The sequence below is a fragment of the Trachinotus anak genome, unplaced genomic scaffold (genome assembly GCF_046630095.1).
Source record: "Trachinotus anak isolate AG129_WGS33_773 ecotype Australia unplaced genomic scaffold, CSIRO_AGI_Tana_v1 ptg000021l, whole genome shotgun sequence".
Classification (NCBI taxonomy): domain Eukaryota; kingdom Metazoa; phylum Chordata; class Actinopteri; order Carangiformes; family Carangidae; genus Trachinotus; species Trachinotus anak.
Window position 1 is genome coordinate 28,018,602 of NW_027273872.1, and position 8,463 is coordinate 28,027,064.

The following is an 8,463-nucleotide window of genomic DNA, read 5'->3' on the forward strand; positions in this document are numbered from 1 at the left end:
TCGATGTGATGACGTGTTGATGTGATAACGTGTTGATGTGTTGATGTGTTGATGTGATGATGTGATGACATGTTGACGTGTTGATGTGTTTATGTGATGACGTGTTTATGTGATGACGTGTTGACGTGATGATGTGATGATGTGTTGACGTGTTGACGTGTTGACGTGATGATGTGATGACATGTTGATGTGATAACGTGTTGATGTGATGATGTGATGACATGTTGATGTGTTGATGTGATGACGTGTCGATGTGATGATGTGATGACGTGATTACATGTTGATGTGATGATGTGTTGACTTGTTGACGTGATGATGTGATGACGTGGTGACGTGATGACATGTTGACGTGTTGACGTGATGATGTGATGACGTGATGACGTGATGACGTGATGACGTGGTGATGTGATGACGTGATGATGTGATGACGTGTTGACGTGATGATGTGATGACGTGGTGATGTGATGACGTGTTGATGTGATGATGTGATGATGTGATGACATGTTGACGTGATGACGTGATGATGTGATGACGTGGTGATGTGATGACGTGTTGACATGATGACATGTTGACGTGTCGATGTGATGACGTGTTGATGTGATAACGTGTTGATGTGTTGATGTGTTGATGTGATGATGTGATGACATGTTGACGTGTTGATGTGTTTATGTGATGACGTGTTTATGTGATGACGTGTTGACGTGATGATGTGATGATGTGTTGACGTGTTGACGTGTTGACGTGATGATGTGATGACATGTTGATGTGATAACGTGTTGATGTGATGATGTGATGACATGTTGATGTGTTGATGTGATGACGTGTCGATGTGATGATGTGTTGACGTGATTACATGTTGATGTGATGATGTGTTGACTTGTTGACGTGATGATGTGATGACGTGGTGACGTGATGACATGTTGACGTGTTGACGTAATGATGTGATGACGTGATGACGTGGTGATGTGATGACGTGATGATGTGATGACGTGTTGACGTGATGATGTGATGACGTGGTGATGTGATGACGTGTTGATGTGATGATGTGATGATGTGATGACATGTTGACGTGATGACGTGTTGACGTGTTGACGTGTTGACGAGATGATGTGATGATGTGTTGACGTGATGACGTGTTGACGTGATGATGTGATGACGTGTTGACGTGATGATGTGATGACGTGTTGACGTGTCGATGTGATGACGTGTTGATGTGATAACGTGTTGATGTGTTGATGTGTTGATGTGATGATGTGTTGATGTGTTGATGTGATGACGTGTTGATGTGCTGACGTGTTATGGAGTGCAGATTGGTCCTAAACGGCTAATTTGATGTCAGTGTTAATGCATCAAATTTGTCCGTCTAAAGAAGACAGAAAATAACGTCTTAACCCCCTCTTAAGTAGGGGTTACCTTTAGCTGTATGTATGCATACGTTGCAGTGATGTAGGCTCTTGCTGGTGAGTACGTTTGTGCTACATACCTTTCATATGTCTGTGAATAGGTTTTGGGACAGTCCATTTGTGTGGAGGGGGGGATCAAGACTTACAACTCCTGACTAAATCAGTACAACTTGTTAAAGACAAGAAGCTGTTGAACCGTTTTCCTTACTGGATATGTTCAGCTCTTTTTTGTTTTGTTTTAGTTCTGTATTTATCTTTTTGTGTTTGGTTTCATTCTTGCACAGCCAGAGGCAGAGGATTTTTGAACAAATAAATGAATAAATTAAATTAAAATATATTTACTTTTTTTTTGTCAGGGACTACTGTTTGAGTCAAGCATAGAAGCTGTACTAGTCCACATGTAGCTCTGGTTGTGTTTGTGTTTTTTGTCTATTGGTCTTTAAACAGGTTGCCAGCCACAGTGCTGATACAGTGGGTTGTGAGCTTCCGATGGTCAAACATGGGATTTAAACATTTACCAAATATCTTATGCCAGATTCTGTCTGGACACAGCTGCTGCTTAGGTTCTAAAACTTCATGAGCGGGTTTAAGTGACATCTGTTGAAGTTCAAGGATGTGTTAGTTTGAGGTGGTGTCAGTGGTTCAGGTGTGCTCCTCACTCTGCTCCAGCTCAACCCTGCCCACCTGCTCTGTCTCTACAGGCTCTACAGGTTCTCCCTTCTGCCCAGAAAGTGAACAACAGAGCATGTGTTTTCATTCTGTCACATTTTCTTTCTAAACACAATCGTGGTGTGAAACAGGAAAACATCCTGATCCACAGTCTGTTCATGAATGGACAAATGTAAAATTAGATTTTTAAAATGATGTTCACAATGTAAAATATAATTCACATCAGAAAAGATCTTTTAGACAAACACCACATTTAATGAGCATGTAAATAATGATACTGAAGCTACATTTTGCTCAATAAGTAGTATTATATTAAAATTCAGATATTAATAATGTCAACATTATCTCCTAAACCTCAGTTTATTGGTAGGTTGGCTAGGGGAATTTCTTCTTGTGAAATGACTGAGGAAGTGGTACCACCCAATTTTAAACGCCTTTAGACGTTCAAAACGGATGTGTTAACATGGATATTTTTTTCATCATAAGAAGGGAAATTAACGCGGACGTGAAATTAGTTGTTTTGAACCAATCTGCATTCAATAATGTGTTGATGTGGTGACATGCAGATGCGTTGACGTGGTGACGTTAACTTTAGATATTTTATAAACTGTCATGGCTTCCTGAAGGACTTATCCTTCAGCAAACAAAAAGAAAGAAAGAAAGAAAGAAAGAAAGAAAGAAAGGCAAGGAAGAAAAAAGGCAGAGAGAAGACATTCATTTTACTTAGAACCTTTTTATGGAGATTGTACAGTTACCTGAACCATTGGCTGGCTAACGTTAGCAAGGTAGTTTTACCACGTGTAATACGAGCCAATGTAGCTGAATCTAATATGTCCATTGCAAATAAACAAACATACAATCACTTAGAGATCAGAAAAACACACTCCCTGTAACTTCAGAACACTCCTGAGAGTTAACATGTTTTTAACTTTTATTCATTGTCAAAGTCATCAGTGATAGCTGTCGGTACATTATGTTCTACACAGTAAACAGTAACTGTTAGTAGTGAATTCAGAATAGAATAGCCATTATCATTGTATAATCAGTATACAATGAAATTAGGAGAGCCTCCTCAGTTCAGTGCATTCATAGGAGTGTATCATAAAAAAGGGCATCATAGCTAGCACAGCGCACTTGTGCAACTTTATATTCACTATTCCTATCTCAGTTTTCTATCTGTCCATCTTGTGAGAAGTTTTAAGGTGTAACATCATCCAAAATGCTGATGATTGGTACTGGCATGACTCCGTGGATCATCATATTTGGCTCCTTCTGTTCCACCTGTGAAGCTGGGCTTCAGAGTATGACAGGAGCTCCACATCTCCTACACGCTATCTCATGGAATGACACCATCCCATTTCTTAGCATGAGGACACATGCACAGCAGCATTCAGATTCATCTCTATCAGAAAAGCAGTTGTTCTATCAGAGTCAGACAACTGCACCAGAAGTGGAGGTCTGTGTGAATTCGGTCGCCATAAGCTGCAGAAACAGACATCAATATTCAAAGGCAGACATTACAATAAGTAAAAATGTTTCTGTGGAGGGCAGCATGGTGGTGCAGTGGTTAGCGCTGTCACCTCACGGCAAGAAGGTTCTGGGTTTGAACCCTGGGGCCTTTCTGTGTGGAGTTTGCATATCCTCCCTGTGTCTGCATGGGTTCCCTCCGGGTACTCCAGCTTCCTCCCACAGTCCAATGACATTGGTGACTGTGAAATTTGTGAGTGTGAACGTGCCTGGTTGTTCGTCTCTATATGTCAGCCCTGTGATAGACTTGTGACCTGTCCAGGATGTAGCCTGCTCTCGCCCAGTGTTGGCTGGGATTGGCTCCAGCCCCCCTCCATGACCCAGTACAGATAAGTGGTATAGAAAATTAATGAATTAATGAATGTTTCTGTGGAGTGGATCACACAGGTCCCAATGCGCCAAAGAGCTTCAGTCAACAACAACATTCTAAATTGTCTGGTGGGGTAGAGCTCAATGTCAGCACTGTGACAGTCTGAACAAGGACAGTTCTCATTTTTTTAATATGTTTTCTGATAAGACATAGAGGTGAGGTTTCAATGTAGGGAAGTCAGTTTTTGAACAAGATGCACATTTCCCTACTCCTTCCCCCTCATTTTTACTTACAAACAAAAAATCTTGCCTCCACATGTTACAGCAACTCAATAATGTCCCATCACGGTGTGTATTATTTGAGTGGTTTCTCTTTATTTAGTGCGGTTGAAATAGTCATTTAAACAGATAATGTCCAACATGTTAAGAAGAACTGCAGCACCCCCAAGTGTCTGTCCAGGGTTATTCCAGGCAAAATGGGAGCTGTGTGTGTGTGTGTGTGTGCCTGTGCCTGTGCCTGTTTGTGTGTGTGTGTGTGTGTGTGTGTGTCTGTGTGTGTGAAGAGTTTTATAATAGTGAGCATTTTCATAGAAGTGTGTGGTTGCTCAAACCTGCTGCTGAAGCCAACTGCTTTCCTGCAGCTCCTGCAACCTACTGTACTTGCAGCTGCAGCAGCAAGAGCTGTGATCCTGCTGCAGCCCCTTTCAGCTATTAAATCTGATGGCACATAGAATCCACAGGTAACAGACTTTTTTCTTGTACACATAATGGATTATGTGTGACCATGAAAAATCTTCAGACATCAATAAATATCCACATGGTGGCACTATCACAACTATTGTTGAGTGTGTGAAACATTTCACCATAGGCCAGATGCCAAGTTTCATTTCTGTAGCCTTTACATTAATTTTCATTCATTCATTGTAAGCGATATCTACAGTCTGTGTATAAGCTATCATTTCCTCGTCATGCTTAACACTGTATAAGTGAAACCATGTTTCTGGCAATCAATATCCTGGAGTAGCTGCAAGTTCTTTTCAGCGATTATTGGCGCTTTTTTTCTGTTTGTTTGTTTGCTTTGGGGTTTTTTTTGGCCAAACCATCCCCTGGTGAAACAATTTGAGACTCAGTAGTCTTATTAGTCCTTATTTTTATTTTTGACATCTTTTTTAAACAGTAGTTTTAGTATTGGATACTAATTTAGATTTGAAACATTACAGAAACTGCAATCTTCCAATAATATTTGGATAGAAATTCAAAAATAGATACCAATAGAGATGAAGTAGACAAACCAAAGAATAAATGGAAATGTTCTGTTGTCAAAGCTGATTTCACTTTAATGCACAAAAACCTAAAAGAAAAACACATTTCTGCTGGGCCTTGAAACTGAAAGAAAATTACATCACTGCTTGTGATCTTCTCATGATGATGCCGATGATGATGATGCACCGTTCATTAACTGTCAGAAACTCTTTTCTTATTTCAAGTAAATGCAAAGTTGTAAAGTAAACTAGCCACAGTTGAATTAAAACCTGTTCTATCTGATACAGGCTCATTTTACAGACTATGTAGAAGGATATGAGGGACTTTAAAGGAAACTGTTGAGCATTAAAACTGTAGTTTTGATTTCCACCAACCTGTTTTTTATGAACTTAATAGTTGTGGACTGTGTATGTTGAAAACAACAGGTTTGAAACTGACTGTACATTGTCTTTGTCACAATGAGAAGTAGCTACAGACAGACTGAGGTCACTGACCAGGATATGCTGATGAAAGTCTAATGATTATTGATTCTAATAACAAAACACAAACACACCCGCCCACTACAGTAACATCTGGCTGAATAGGGGATGTAAATGAAAGACTTACTATCATCCATGGAAGGAATGTTTTCTTCTCTCAGCCTCAGTCCAAAGACTGTAGTGATGAGGAGACCTTCAGTCAGGTCTCTACCGAGCAGTGTCAACGAAACTGCAGCTGCTGCTTCTTCTGCAAAATATTTTCAAAGGTAAGGAAGCATTTCCGTGGAGATTAAAACCAGTGAGACCACATTCAATGTACATGAGAATATATTTGACAAAAAGCAAAAAGATAAGACTGAAGTCTCACCATCTTGTGCTACATGCTGCAACTCTCCTTTGTCCAGTTGTCTTTACATCATTTTATTGAGGGTAGTACTTTATTTCAACACCCCCCCCACCCCCCCCCCCCACCCCCCACCCCCCTCCACACACACACACACACACACACACACACACACACACACACTACAGTTTTGTAATGTGACCCTTGTGAAGACATATTTTACATATATCAATTTTATGTGATGGTCTACAGTGTATTGTCATTCATTATCCATTTAAATGTCAGCATCCCATTATGGATAATATATGGGGGTTATAACTGTTAACAAATATTTTCATAAGCATGGTCCTTATAACTGTTTCCAATTAACATGTACATTACAGTGTATTATAGCATTGTGGATGCATTCACGTCTTAATAAAGGCTCCTGTGAACTCAGTTTAATAAATGTTCAAGTAACACTCCAGCCTGAGCAGTAACAGCCTATGAGCCATCAGCAGTGTGGTGAAGGTCCATATGCCTGCAGTGTGGGCACAGCTAGCTAACGCTATTTACCTAGTGGAAGCCATAGTTTTTATGGTTCACTGCTAAAGCTCGGGGGCACTGTGTCTCCATCCTGTCTTCCTCTCATCAGCAGTAAAAGCCCTCAATTTACAGGACACAGATCTGAGGGGGGAAGCAGTGAGCCACAGGGCAGCAGTTACACAGACAAATTACCTGCAAATCCCACCCTGAGGGAAGGGGGAGCAACCAGAAATGCTTTACAGAGTCATTTACCAGGAATGCATGGATTACTTTGGACTGCATGCAGACAGCCACAAGGGTCCATATGTGCAGACATAGAAACCATGCATTGGCCTTAGGACTGTAACCACACCAGGCTTCATAGGGCCAAATCACTCCACTTGGTAATGTAAAATGTGAGCAGACAGCCCACGTAAGGTCAGACAGGTGATGGAAGTATAATTATGATCAAGTCAAGTGACAAAGGACCCGATGTGAGGGCCTGACTATCTGCCACTGACAGGGACATTCAGAGAGACTGAAATGTTGTGTGCCTAGGTGATTACTGTCTCTGTCTTAGCATCGGGTGACCCTCCCCCAATGTTGCACTACAAAACTTGTTAAATCTGAACTAATCAATATTTTTGTATTGAAATTGATTACATTATATATAATTTGGGGGGCTGCTGAATTTTCTAACTGTATTTTTGTGTCTCAAAATGAAATGTCCAGATACCACCAGGGGAGTTCAACAAGTCAACACATCTTAGTAAATACACATAAAATGTTGCTCAGAGATGAACTGTTGAGAACCTCCCACGGGGCAAAACAATCTGACTGAATGTCAACAGGTGCCGTTCACACTGTTAGAGAATGTAGTGCCTGATGACATCTGATAATTGATACCAGTAACCTCTAAAGCTTGCTGTTAACTTTGGTTTGGTGTAGAAATCTCTCTTTGTAATCTAGAGAATTGCTCATCAGACCCATTAAAAAGTGTGATATGATATGGAAGGAGGCGGAGCTCAGCTCTGGCAGGGTATGATTTGCATGTGGGGAGCAGCAAAGTGCTAGCTGCTGGCTGTTGTCCATGTTTGTTTGGTACAAGATCATGTGACAAGCCACGTTATTGCAGGATTCATGGGATCATATACCAGAACTCCAGTGGTTACTGACCAGTCAAACAATGTATCATCTAGTATGGTTACTTATTGTTAAAGAAAAGACTAATATTTTATTACCTCGATATACTGTATATTGGAAATAACAAGAACAACGAGATACCATGCTTTGATAGTCATGGAGGATAGTTTTGGTGTAAATACTAAAACTATCCTCCATGCCTAACTGCCAAGCTCAAAAATGAAACACGAATCATCTGAGCTGAAGGTAGAAATCTTAACACATTCACCACCCATCCTTCTGCCATGCTGTTGGTGTCTGTCCACTGCCTGGTTTTAGGCATGTATCCCATTGATCTCATGCCATTGCCCCTTTTTCTGTTTGTTCCATTTCATGCTTTGACTCTCAGCTTCCGGTTGCTATTGGTGGCTGTAAAAAGTACAAATCATAAGTCACTGCCCTGATCAGTTTACACGGTTTCATGTACATTCTCAAAGCTGGGAAAACATGTCCATATTCATGTGGAAGTCATATGACACCTCTTGCATCAGAGATATTGGATTAAAAAGACAAACTTTACATCGATGGCAACTAGTTTATAAATACCTCAACTAGCTTAATGGCTGATGCAACTGTAGGTTTATGTTTATGTGGGGAAGAGTATCCAGATGTGCCTGTCAGTAGCCTGATGGGAGTAATAGCTAACATTCATGTTCATGACATCATTCTTTATGGTGTTCATCTGTGTTGATTCTTTCTTTGTGTGAAGTGACGTGTTTAAAAGCAACGTTTGCTGCTTTCTCACTAATGGCTCATCCTAAAAACGTCAGAGTCCACACTGCAC